We start from the raw sequence: 11450 nt of genomic DNA, 5'->3' as shown, positions 1-11450 counted from the left end.
GCCTGGGCTGGGACTGGTCCCGCTGGCGCAGGGTAGCAACACTAAGTCTTTAAAAAACTTAGTTCTCTTTCTCATCTTGCAAGATGGTGGATGAAAAAATTGAGAAGCCAGTCACTGAAGAGAAGAAAGCCGAAGCCAAGAAGGCTTCTGGTAAAAAGGGTCAGGTGAAGGCAAAAAATCTAAGAGGGGGCAAACCTTTCAGTCAGCATGTGAGGAAACTTTGAGCTAGCATCACTCTGGCACCATCTTCATCATCCTCACCAGGCACCACAGAGGCAAGAGAGTGAAGCAGTTCCTGAAGCAGTCGGCCAGTGGCTTGCTACTTTTGACTGGGCCTCTTAGCCTTAATCATGTTCCTTTACAAAGAACACACCAGGAATTTTTCATTGCCACTTTTACAAAAATTGTATCAACAAAGTAAAAATCCCCAAACACCTCATTGATGCTCACTTGAAGAAGAAGCAACTGCAGAAGCCCAAACACCAGGAGGGCGAGATCTTCGACATGGAGAAAGAGAGAGACCAGATTTCAGAGCAGTGCAAGGTGGATCAGAAAGTAGTGGGCTCACAGATTTTAGCAAAAATCAAAGCCGTTCCTCAGCTCTGGGGCTACTTGCAATCTGTTTTTGCTCTGAAAAATGGAATGTATCCTCATAAATTAGTGTTTTAAGTTTCTTACTAAAAACCTAATTAAATAATGATACATTAAAAAAAGAAAGAAAACACTATTCTTTGACTAAGGAGAAAGACCAAACTTACATTAAAACGTTCATTAAATTTCTATAGATTCTGTTTTTCTTTTGGATTACATCACACAATTAAAGATCATAAGATCTTTTCAAAAATACAGCAGGTAAGATAAGATAGTAACACTAACCTGCTTGGACTTTAGAAACAGTTTACCCTTTAACTCATTTTCAATATGTATTTGGAAAGATCTAATGATTTCTTAAATGCTGTAATACATTTAAATAAACTAAGCCAATTGAACTTCATTCATTTTCAATCCACACACAGATGGCAAGATGCTCCTAATCTGTACAGAGAGCTTAAAAATCTTGAGTCATGTCTAAAACATTGGAACAACCTTGCAACTTTGGTTCATTAGTTCATGTAGCTAGAGTCACAGCTTGGGGAAACCACAAGACAGTGGATCCTCTGTGCTTTCTTGAAACCTCTCCAAGCAGTCTAATTTGACCACTGATGCTTTATTCTGGTTCTGAATGGAGGTGTGGGAAGTTTTGACTCTGTGTCAGATGTATTAAACCCTCCACATCTCTTGTTTGAAATTTAGGAAACCACAGATTTATCGGAATATTCATCCACTGCCAGGCTTTGTTATTAAGGAATGTAATAAAAAGCACACATATATTATAGTCAGCCCAGGATATGGAGCACAGTGGGGACAGACGGTAAGCCCTGCTTCTTAACAGACTTCTGACTCTGTTAATCTCTTCCTGTCGCTCACCCTTCACCTCTGTGTCTTCTCTTCATCAGCCAAGTGGCCAGGATTTGTTCATCACACAATATTTAGGTACTCTTTTACACAACACATAGGACATTCACAAATGTTATAGAGAAGAAACTAGCTTCACATTGTAAATAAATCTGCCTTCATGAATTATCAAACTTCAAGAAGTAATTTAATATGTGGGTGTGTTATCTTGTGCAGTAAGTGCCCGGGAACATTCTCAGAATCCTTCTGTTCACCACATCTGTCTAATGATGCATTGGTGTCAGTGTCTGGAGACTTTGTTTTAGTTACCCAGACTGCGTTAGTCATCGTCGAACTCCTCACTGACACATAATACCCAACAACCGCAACTTAAAGGGAGAGAAGTTTCAAGAATTTGGTCCAGTCAGCTGACTCCAAGGCAGGAGACTTCACTGCAGCTGGAAGCACAGGAAGAGAACAGAGCCACAAGGAGGAGGTCAGGGACCCGATGCAGACAGCCCTGCCCCCACCCCCCACCATGCCTCTCTAATCTGGCCTGACCCTCCCGGAGTGGGTTCCAGCAGTGCCCTGGATGGCTCCCCAGCCCATCAGCTTGACCAGATCAAGCTCTACGATCCCAAGGACAACCACTTTTGTCCCTTTGTCTTTTTACACAATAAATTCTTCCCAGTAAGACAAAAAAATAGAAATAATAAATACCTATGCTCTTTCTAATATACTACTGAAGCAAAGAAAAATTAAGAAAAAACTTTAGATATATCTGTGGCACACACACACACACACACACACACACACACACATACAACCACCATTTTGTACTCAGAAAATCTTTCAGGGAGGAAATAAGATATTTTTCAAAGCAGTTGAGTGAATCTGTGTGTGTGTGTGTGTGTGTGTGTGTGTGTGTGTGTGTGTATAAAAGGTAATAAACAAAAAAATGATAAAACACAGCCAAATATACTGTGAAATGAATTTTGGCTTTTCTTCCATTTTCATCTAGAAGACTAAAACTATTATTATGTATTTATTCTGTTTTCCCGGTGTCATTTTTCCAGGGACAGCAAACAGAAACATAAGGGCTCTTTCAGCCTTGACTGTCACAATTCATCTACATCCTAAAGGCAGGGGTGTTTTGGAAACAGTCATTACCATTGTCCTTTCAGCGATAATACACTATAACATTTTCCAATTGTCTCCACAGAGTCCAAGGGGTTTATCCAATAGCTATAGCCACAGGCAAGCAGGGAGCTCTCCCAGCATAAATGCATCCTTTATGGATTCTCGTGGGGAAATGCAAAAATAGATAGCATAAGCGCAAGGCGACAAATTATTACAGGCTATTTGGACCATACTTGAAGTGTAGGTAGCAGTTTTCAGAAAATTAGAATCAAATATAATAGATCCTTTCCCTCAAGAGCCTCAAATCTATGCTGCCGAAGCATGTGTTTATGCAGTCTCATGGTGAACTGTCCGTTTATGGTTTGTCTATCAACACATCCAGGAATGCCAAGATCCCTTGGTCCCTGAGGGGACTAAGTGGCCTGTTCTGAAACCTTTGCAGCTTGATAGCAGTTCAAATACCATTTTGCTTCACACTGGTTTTGTTCTATCTCCCACCCCTTTATCAAGGGATGAGAATTGGAGTCTGACCTCTTTTCTCCTTCATTTCTGCACTTGATTAAACTGATGCAGGAAAAGAGATATCCTGGGGGCAAAAATAAATCTGATGATACACATGCTTCACATCTATTTACAGCCATAGCCACTGAATCAACCAAATCCGACTTGACTGCAAACATCACCTCTCAAATCTTAACTAAGGCCCAGAACCTATTTAATTCCAGTACTGAAATAATCGCCCTTCTATATAGACCCTGTCATAATTAAAATTCAGATTTTTTTTTTTTTTTTGTACTGGGGATTGAACTCAGGACCCTGCGCTTGCAGATTTCTTTTACTATTCCCAACCAATAAACCAGAAAAATAATCCCAGGTTGAGTCATCTTTCTCCACCAGGTTCTAAGCTGGTGTCATAACTCCTCTGTTCCCAGCAGCCTAAGAAATTCAGCATTCCTTTTCGACCCCATGGAAAGGTAGCGTCACCTTGCATAATGATCATGTGATAAGGAGTGTTTGGTATTGTTTTGTTTTGCTTTTCCTAGTTATTTCATCATTTTTCTGAATTGTCAGAGTAATAACACATTGTCACGTTAGAAAATCCTAAAAGTCTAGATAATTATAGAGGAAAAAATAATGGCACACCTAGAGACAAACACCTGTTTTATCCGCTAAAATAATTTTTTCTGGTTCAAGAGTTTACCAACAATGAGAACAGCTAATAAATAATCACAAAGCCATGCTATTATTTCTTTGGTTTCACTGTAACAACACTAGAATTGAGTGGCATTAATTGCATTGTATTGAGCTCTAGTCACTTGTGCACTAAGCTTTGTCTGTAGGCTCCTTACAGGAGTATCTATCACATAGTACTTGCCCAACAACTACTTCTGAAATTGAAGTAAAGTAAATCAATCTAATCAGGCAGCAATGAACTTCTTGACAGAATCAGAATCCTGAGTCAAATGTTTGCTTTGTGTTCACAGTGGAAGCTTAGAACAAATCAACTTTTATCTGCTGAGAAGTATATTTTAATTTCAAAGTGAAACAATTATCATCTTAATTTTATTTTAATTAGGCATTTATGTATTTATTTATTTGGTACAGGGTCTCACTACACAGCTCAGACTCATAGTGATCCTCCTGTTTCAACCTTCCCAGCACTAGGATTACAGGCTTGTACCACCAAACCCAACTTTGGTGGCTGTACAGCACGCCTGGGGTTCTGAGATGGCATGAGGCACTGGGGATCGAACCCGGGTCCTTGTGCTTGCCAGGCAGGTGCTTAGACTGCCAACCTGTCTCCCCCAGCTTTTATCATCTTAATTTGATGAGCTATGGAATTTTCTATCTAATTCTGACATTTCATAAATGTCCAGAGGGGGAAAGCCACATAAATATCCTTATTTAATTATTTCTAATGATATTTTCCCATTATTAACACAAGTATCTTACCTTTAAACCTTGTTCATAACTCTAGAAATAAAATGATGTCAAAAGGCACTGCGCATGATATTGTAGCATGTAAGGGAGAGTTTGTGGATTTAAGAGTTGGTTCTACCATTTTCTATGCTGGACCTTTATTAAGTTTCTAAGCCATTCAAAAGTCATACGTCATCCACAGTTCTTCCTAAGTGAACCATGAATGTATACTTCACTGTTATTCCTCTTTAAATTAAATGAAATAGGCTGTAGGTATAGCTTAGTGGTAGAAAACTTGGCCTAGCATGCAAAAGGCCCCGACTTAGACCACAAAAATAAAATAAAATAAAATAAAATAAAGTGATGTAATAGGCCAAAGAACCTGGCAGAGCACTTGAATTCATCACAGGTATTCAAAATATGTTCATTGAATCTGAGAGAACTGAGCTCCCTTACCTTGTTTTTAGGTGACACTTTTCTTCCTAAGGTTAGTCACAACATGGCATAAAATAATTTTAGGTATAATGAGTAGTTTAGATAATTATGATCCTGTTCCTTTTATAAATGGAACAATATTCAGACTTGGTGATTAGGGTTGTGTCTACTTGAGGCAATTATGCCAATCATGCAGTATAATTTCGGTTAAGATATTTTTTCCCTTTTTAATATATCTTCATGTGGAAATTGCCTAAGACAATTGTCTTTTTACCCAAATAGCTGACTGAGTCATACACCATTGCTGGGGTGAATCTGTGAAGACACTGTATTCTTGCTCTTAGATCTAAGATCTTGGTATAAAAGTTTTAAAAATAAGTGAGCAGCCACAACTGGGAGTCTTTTGGAGGAAAGACAGCATGGCCACCTGTGTTGGTCAGGTGTCCTGTTGCCAAGTCACAATCCTGCTTAAAGGAGGGAAGGGTTAATTTAGTTTATGGTTTCAAGGAATTCAGTTCATGGTTTGCAGGCTCCAAGACAGGAGATCATGGAATAAGGGTGTAGTAGAACAAAATATGTAGCTCAGGGCATCTGAGAGATCAGAGTGGCTGGGCAAGGAGGAAGGGGCAAGGGATCAGAAAAAGGCCCTAAGACCACCCCGCCATGATCTACTTAGCCACACCCAGAAATGTGCTCTCCAATTGCCTGAGCAGTTTCCAAAGCCAATCAAGTTGATACTCCAGGATAACCACCATACCCAAAAGACAACTCCCAGTTCACTGCTGCTCACTGTGCATGCTCAGAACCTCATTCCTGCCCCTCTCCAATGTAGACAGGGCTCAAACAGGCACAGTCACCCTAAGATCACAAGAGATAAAGTGAATAAGCCAACTGGCCATTTAAAGTTGATTCATTTTGGTTTTTCTGTTTATATTTATTTACTTGTTACAGGGTCTCACTATGTGATTCAGATTTGTACGGATCCTTCTGTCTAAGCCTCCCCCTGGCTGGGTTCACAGGTGTGCACCACCACACTGGCATGGCATGTGGTGCTGGGGATTGAACCTGGGTCCTTGCCCTTGTGAGGCAGCCCTTTAGACTCCTGAGCTATCTCCTTAGCCCAGCTGATTCATTTTGAATGAAAGATACAAGGTGTGGTTAAAGCACATACTAGCATTCACATCCCAATACCCTTTAAGTGAAATGTATGGAAAACTAATTTATCAGAACTCGGGTAAACCTAGAATAAGAACAAGGGGAATTAGTTGTACAATTCCAAGTTTCAATGAGTGATATCATCCTGTTTGGGTTCTGTTCATTTCAGTTAATTCTTCTGGTACCTTCTAATGTCCCAAGTGAAAATGAAACCCTTGCTGGCATTGTTATCACTAGTGATCTGGCCTAAGTGTTCCATGACTGAATGTTTCAGGCAGGATTTTAGAGTACAGAGTGCTCAGACCAGTTAATGACATCTCTCAGAAATATTCACCTTCTTGGCCACATTCTATAAATTTAAGAAAGCCCATCTCCCTATTGCCAAATGAGAAAAAAAATTTTAGAAGGATTTTTTCTTTAATTAAAATGGGGATGTGGAGCATATTTATCCAAGAAAGGTAGCCTGTCCTTCAGTAGATCTTCACAATCGTGCACTTCCTAGTGTCAGGGGGACCAGTGTGCTGTGAGGCACCCACTTGTAATGACCTGTGGCCAGAGGAGCGGGACCTGAGGAAGGAGGAGGAGAGGTAGGCAGAAGGCACAAACATGACCTTGGGGGATCAAGCACTGTCAAGGGGTGACCTAGCGCCACTGCCTGGTGAGGAAATCAGACATTGCCAGTTGCTTGGGCTCACGTAATTCATTTTAGCTTCCATCTTTCACTTGGTGTTTCTACTCTCTAACAAGAATCAGTGAGAGCACCTGCAAATGTCATGTTTAGACATGTAAAATCTGCTGGCTTTTTGAGGACTTTAAATCTGCAAATTGTATAGGGAAAGCTACCTACATACAATCTAAATCCTGTCCCCAAAGAGAATACACAGGAGCTATAAATCCCAATTTAGATAGAAATTGAATTTTTAAAAAGTCCAAAAGAAATTGGTAACATGAGCTCACAATCCATTTCCTGCAAACAATCTGGGTTTTACCTGTTAGACTTTGAAAGACCCAACTGAAAAAGGAAGGGGGTTTGTTTCAGTGTCGAACAAAGCTGAACACAGAAGCTGATGTTTAGACCTCAAATGAAGGCTTGTTTACTGATGTTACCCAAATTGTTCTGAGAGGCTACTCACAAAATTTTATTGAACAAATGATGTCTGAGCCAAGCTTGAGTAACATGTGAAATCCCTGCTATTTATCAAACCAAAAAGACACACCTGCCTTACCTAGAGTAGTTTGCTTTTACTAGCCCCTAGCTACTTTTAGCCAAAGTTAATCAGAGTATAAAGAATCTGTTACATTAAATTACATTAAATGTTATTTATGACCAAGACAGCCTAATATGCTGACCTACCTGGAATGTTAGTGACATAAACTGGAACCACACCTAAATGTAAAAGCATACATCTCAATTAGTGAAATTTCAGGCATCTGAGGCCAAATTAAAGCAGAACTTAATCAAATCACAGCATGTGGGAACCACTAAGACTGAGACAAAGCTCAGGGTGTGTAAGAACACTTCCAGAGAGCCCTGAGGACATGACCCTGCTGTCAATGTAGGTACACATCTGGGCACAATTGTATAATGTTGACGTAGCAGTGGACAACGACACACAGAGACCAGCATGTAAGAAGGTAAATAGGTGATAACAACCTGTATACAAAATATACAATAAAAATGCAGGTGGCTCTTGTGCTGTGTTCTGCTCCATGCTGCCTGCCATTGTGCTGTTGCCTTACACATGTTTGTTCTTTAACCTGGGACCTCACCTGCAGAGATCTCCCATGGGCCTCGAGGGCAGCTGACACAGCGCATCAGTGATGTGGCCAAAGTAGACAAAGTACAAGATCTGGATTCAATCCCACCTGAACTAAGTCCTACTTCAGGATCTGTGTAGCAACGTGACTTCAGGCAAATAAAATATTTAAACTACTTCTGGTTTTGTTTTTTCCTTTTACCTATGAAAAATGGATATTAGTACCTTTTTCACAACATCATTCAAAAAATAATCCATGGAGGGCTGGCAAGATAGCTCAGCAGACTAACGTACCTGCTTTGGCAAGTGCAGGGACCAGGATTCGATCTCTAAGCCTGCACTCCAGCCCCACCCCCAGGGTGTGCTGAGCCAGCTACGAAGTCCAGGCATGGTGGTACACACCTGTAATCCCAGTGTTGGAGTGTCTGAAAACAGGAGGATCACTATGAGTCTGAACTGCATAGTGAGACCCTGTACCAAATATATTAATTAAAAAAAATTCATGGGACAATATTCAGGATAGCACCTATAATATAAAAAGACATTATGAAACGAAAATTTTTGTATAATGGTTTATCCATCTATCTTAAGATCACAAAAGGCTTATTCTATAATAAGTTTCCAAATTTCACACTCTCCTCTACTCACACTTAAGGAATATCTAGGGGGGCCAGGGAGATGGCTCAGTGGAATAAGCGCTTCCCTGGCAAGCACAGGGGCCTGAGTTCAATCCCCAGTTCCGTCAAATTAAAAAAAAAAAAAAACACTTAAGGAATATCTTGCAAATTTTTCAAGTATATATATCTAATAAGCTTGCATTTATATAAGTGGACTATTACTTAATATTGCTAAAGATCTAATTAATGCTATCTACCAACTTATGCACTTACAGGATCTATCTTCCATTCATTTAAGTATAGATATATACAGAGCTAGAATGCTCTTATATTGAGCTCTTTTGCTTTCTTTTTCCTTGAGAAATAATAATGTTCAACAGTAAGAATTTGTTACTCAAAGCTGAAACAAGGAGGAAGATTAATCACCGATAAGATCAGAAAAGGCATTAAGGAAACCTTCTAAAACAAAATGAGGGCTAGGAAGATAGCTCAGTGGTCTAAGCACCTGCCTGGCAAGCATAAGGACCCAGGTTTGATCCCCTGTACTGCATGCCATGCCAGCCCCACACTGTGCCAGCCACCAAAACCATGGTAGCACATGCCTGTAATCCCAGCACTGGGGAGGCTGCAATAGGAGGATCACTGTAGATCTGAGCTACATAGTGAGACCCTGTACCAAATAAATAAATAAATAAATAAATAAATAAATAAATAGAATTTTTTAAAATGAAAGGAAAATATTATTTTCTTTTTTGCTAAAAATAGTACATAATTGAGACATCACTGACTTTATTTATTTCAGTTCAGTTTATATTTATGGTGTCCCAGTTCTGCTGTAACAGGAAACCTCAGAAATGCCAGCAGAAAGAGGAGAAACCATTACAGGTTAAAGAGTTTGGGAGACCCAAGGATGGCATGGGGTAATGTTAACTGGCCTTGAAAAAACTTTGCAAAGTGACTTTAAACTATCCTGGATGGAACTGGAGGTCATTGTGTTAGGTAAAATAAACCAGGCAAAGAAAGGCAAGAACCACATGTTCTCTATCACATGCAAAAGGTTTGTTTTGTTTTGTTTTAAGTTGGCCTGAGGATGGATTAGTGATTCCAAGAGATTGGAAAAGGGGGAAGGTTGGATTCCATCAGCACACTCCATGTACATGGGTAGAAATGTCATGCTGAAGCCTATTAACATGTACAATTAAAACATGTTCATCAAAAATAGTAAATCAGCTCTAGAGTAGCCCTCACATAGTTGTAGGTATGGAAATATGTACAGTCTCTGTTTTGTGATTAAAATCAGGTCTTTGAGTCCTGAGTTTATTATAATCAGGAGGCAGCTGCAATGAATTCTTGAAAAGGAAATGCCATTTCACCAAGCCATGTGATTGTGGCAACCATCTGTGTAATCATCTTGCATTTGGTGGCAAACCACTATTCTTCCACACGCATAAGTTTATCTAAGTACTTTCTGGTCACCTACTTGAGTCAGGGAGTGAAACCTTCCTTGTCAAACTATGGAGTAAGATCATGCTCTCAACTGGAGTGAGTTTAGGCTAACTATAGTGAAAAGCATTAAAAACTAGTCATTCAGATAAAAAGTGAAATGAAACAGTAGCGTTTCTAGTAGAACTTAGCAATCATCTCAAATGGTCCCCAAACCAAAAGATGCTTAACTTTCAGGTAGTGCAACATCAAAATTATTATTATAGGGCCGGCCGAATAGCTCAGTGGATTAAAGCACCTGTAAGCAGGCACAGGGGCCAGGGATTCAATCTCCAGGCCTGCTGTGATGGCAATTGAGACTGGGCATGTTGGCACGCGTCTGTAATCCTAGTTCTTGGGAGGCTATAAACAGGTGGATCACTATGAGTCCAATCTAATAGTGAGACCCTGAACACCCTGTAGACCCTTCCCTAAAAAAAAAAGTATTATTATAGAACAATTATTATAATTAAAAAAATCAGAGTTCTCAAGTTATTTCTCATTTTAACCTATTGATTAAAGTAACATTAAGCATCTACAAATGCTGCACCATGGTTTCTGCTAGTTTAAAAGTTATGGCCTAAAACAAATATTAAATTCAGGTATATGTCTATACATTGAAATACTGGGGTTGTGCAATGATTCTGTCCCCTATCACATCCCCTCTCAGGAACAGTGAATATTTAATGATTTAATTTACCATTTTAAAAAAAGCACATTGATACACTAAAACTAAATGTACCAGGTTAACAGTACTGCAGTTCTAGTAGGTAGCCTTGCCTTTTGTCACTGTCTGTGATTCAGAGATTAATTTAGTAAAACAAAGAGTTCTTTTTGTTTTTTTAAATGTATTCAGGACAGGGTCTATAGGGTCTCACTACACAGATCAGACTCATAGTTATCCTCCTGTTTTCAACCTCCCAAGCTCTGGGATTATAGGGGTGCGCCACCACGCCCAGTCTTAATCGCTGTCTCAGTGTGCCCCAGGGGGTAGGTCAGCTCAGCAGGCTGGTGATCAAACCCCCAATCCCTGCACTCTGCCTAAGTAGGCACGTTAGTCTGCTGAGCTATCTGGCCAGACCAATGAAGAGATTTCTAAAAATATTCCTTATAGCTGAATTATTTATCAAACATTTGATAAGGAGAGACCATCCCTTGCTATGTGCTTGCAATACAAAATGTCCTTGCCCTCAAGAAGTTCCCAGTCATGTAAGGCAAGAAGATAGACATGTGACACATCTGCTTGTCAGATCCAGTGCATGTCTCTGCAATGGCTCAGCTCTGCTGTGGGATTTAAGTCCCCAGGTTTCACTAATGTTTGGGGCAGAGTTAATGAAGGATGAGAGGGAATTTCAAAGATCTAAAATTCTGGGTCAATAGCTCCTCCTCCTCCCCAGGTCCCCTGCCAGCAAGGATGTCACACTTGGGATGGCACAGCATTGTCTTTTTTTTTATATATATATATTTTCTTTTCTTTTCAAAGTTTTATTGATAAACATATAGCAATGAG

Source organism: Octodon degus, unplaced genomic scaffold, assembly GCF_000260255.1.
Source record: "Octodon degus isolate 3935 unplaced genomic scaffold, OctDeg1.0 scaffold00208, whole genome shotgun sequence".
Lineage (NCBI taxonomy): Eukaryota > Metazoa > Chordata > Mammalia > Rodentia > Octodontidae > Octodon > Octodon degus.
This window is presented reverse-complemented; position numbering follows the sequence as displayed.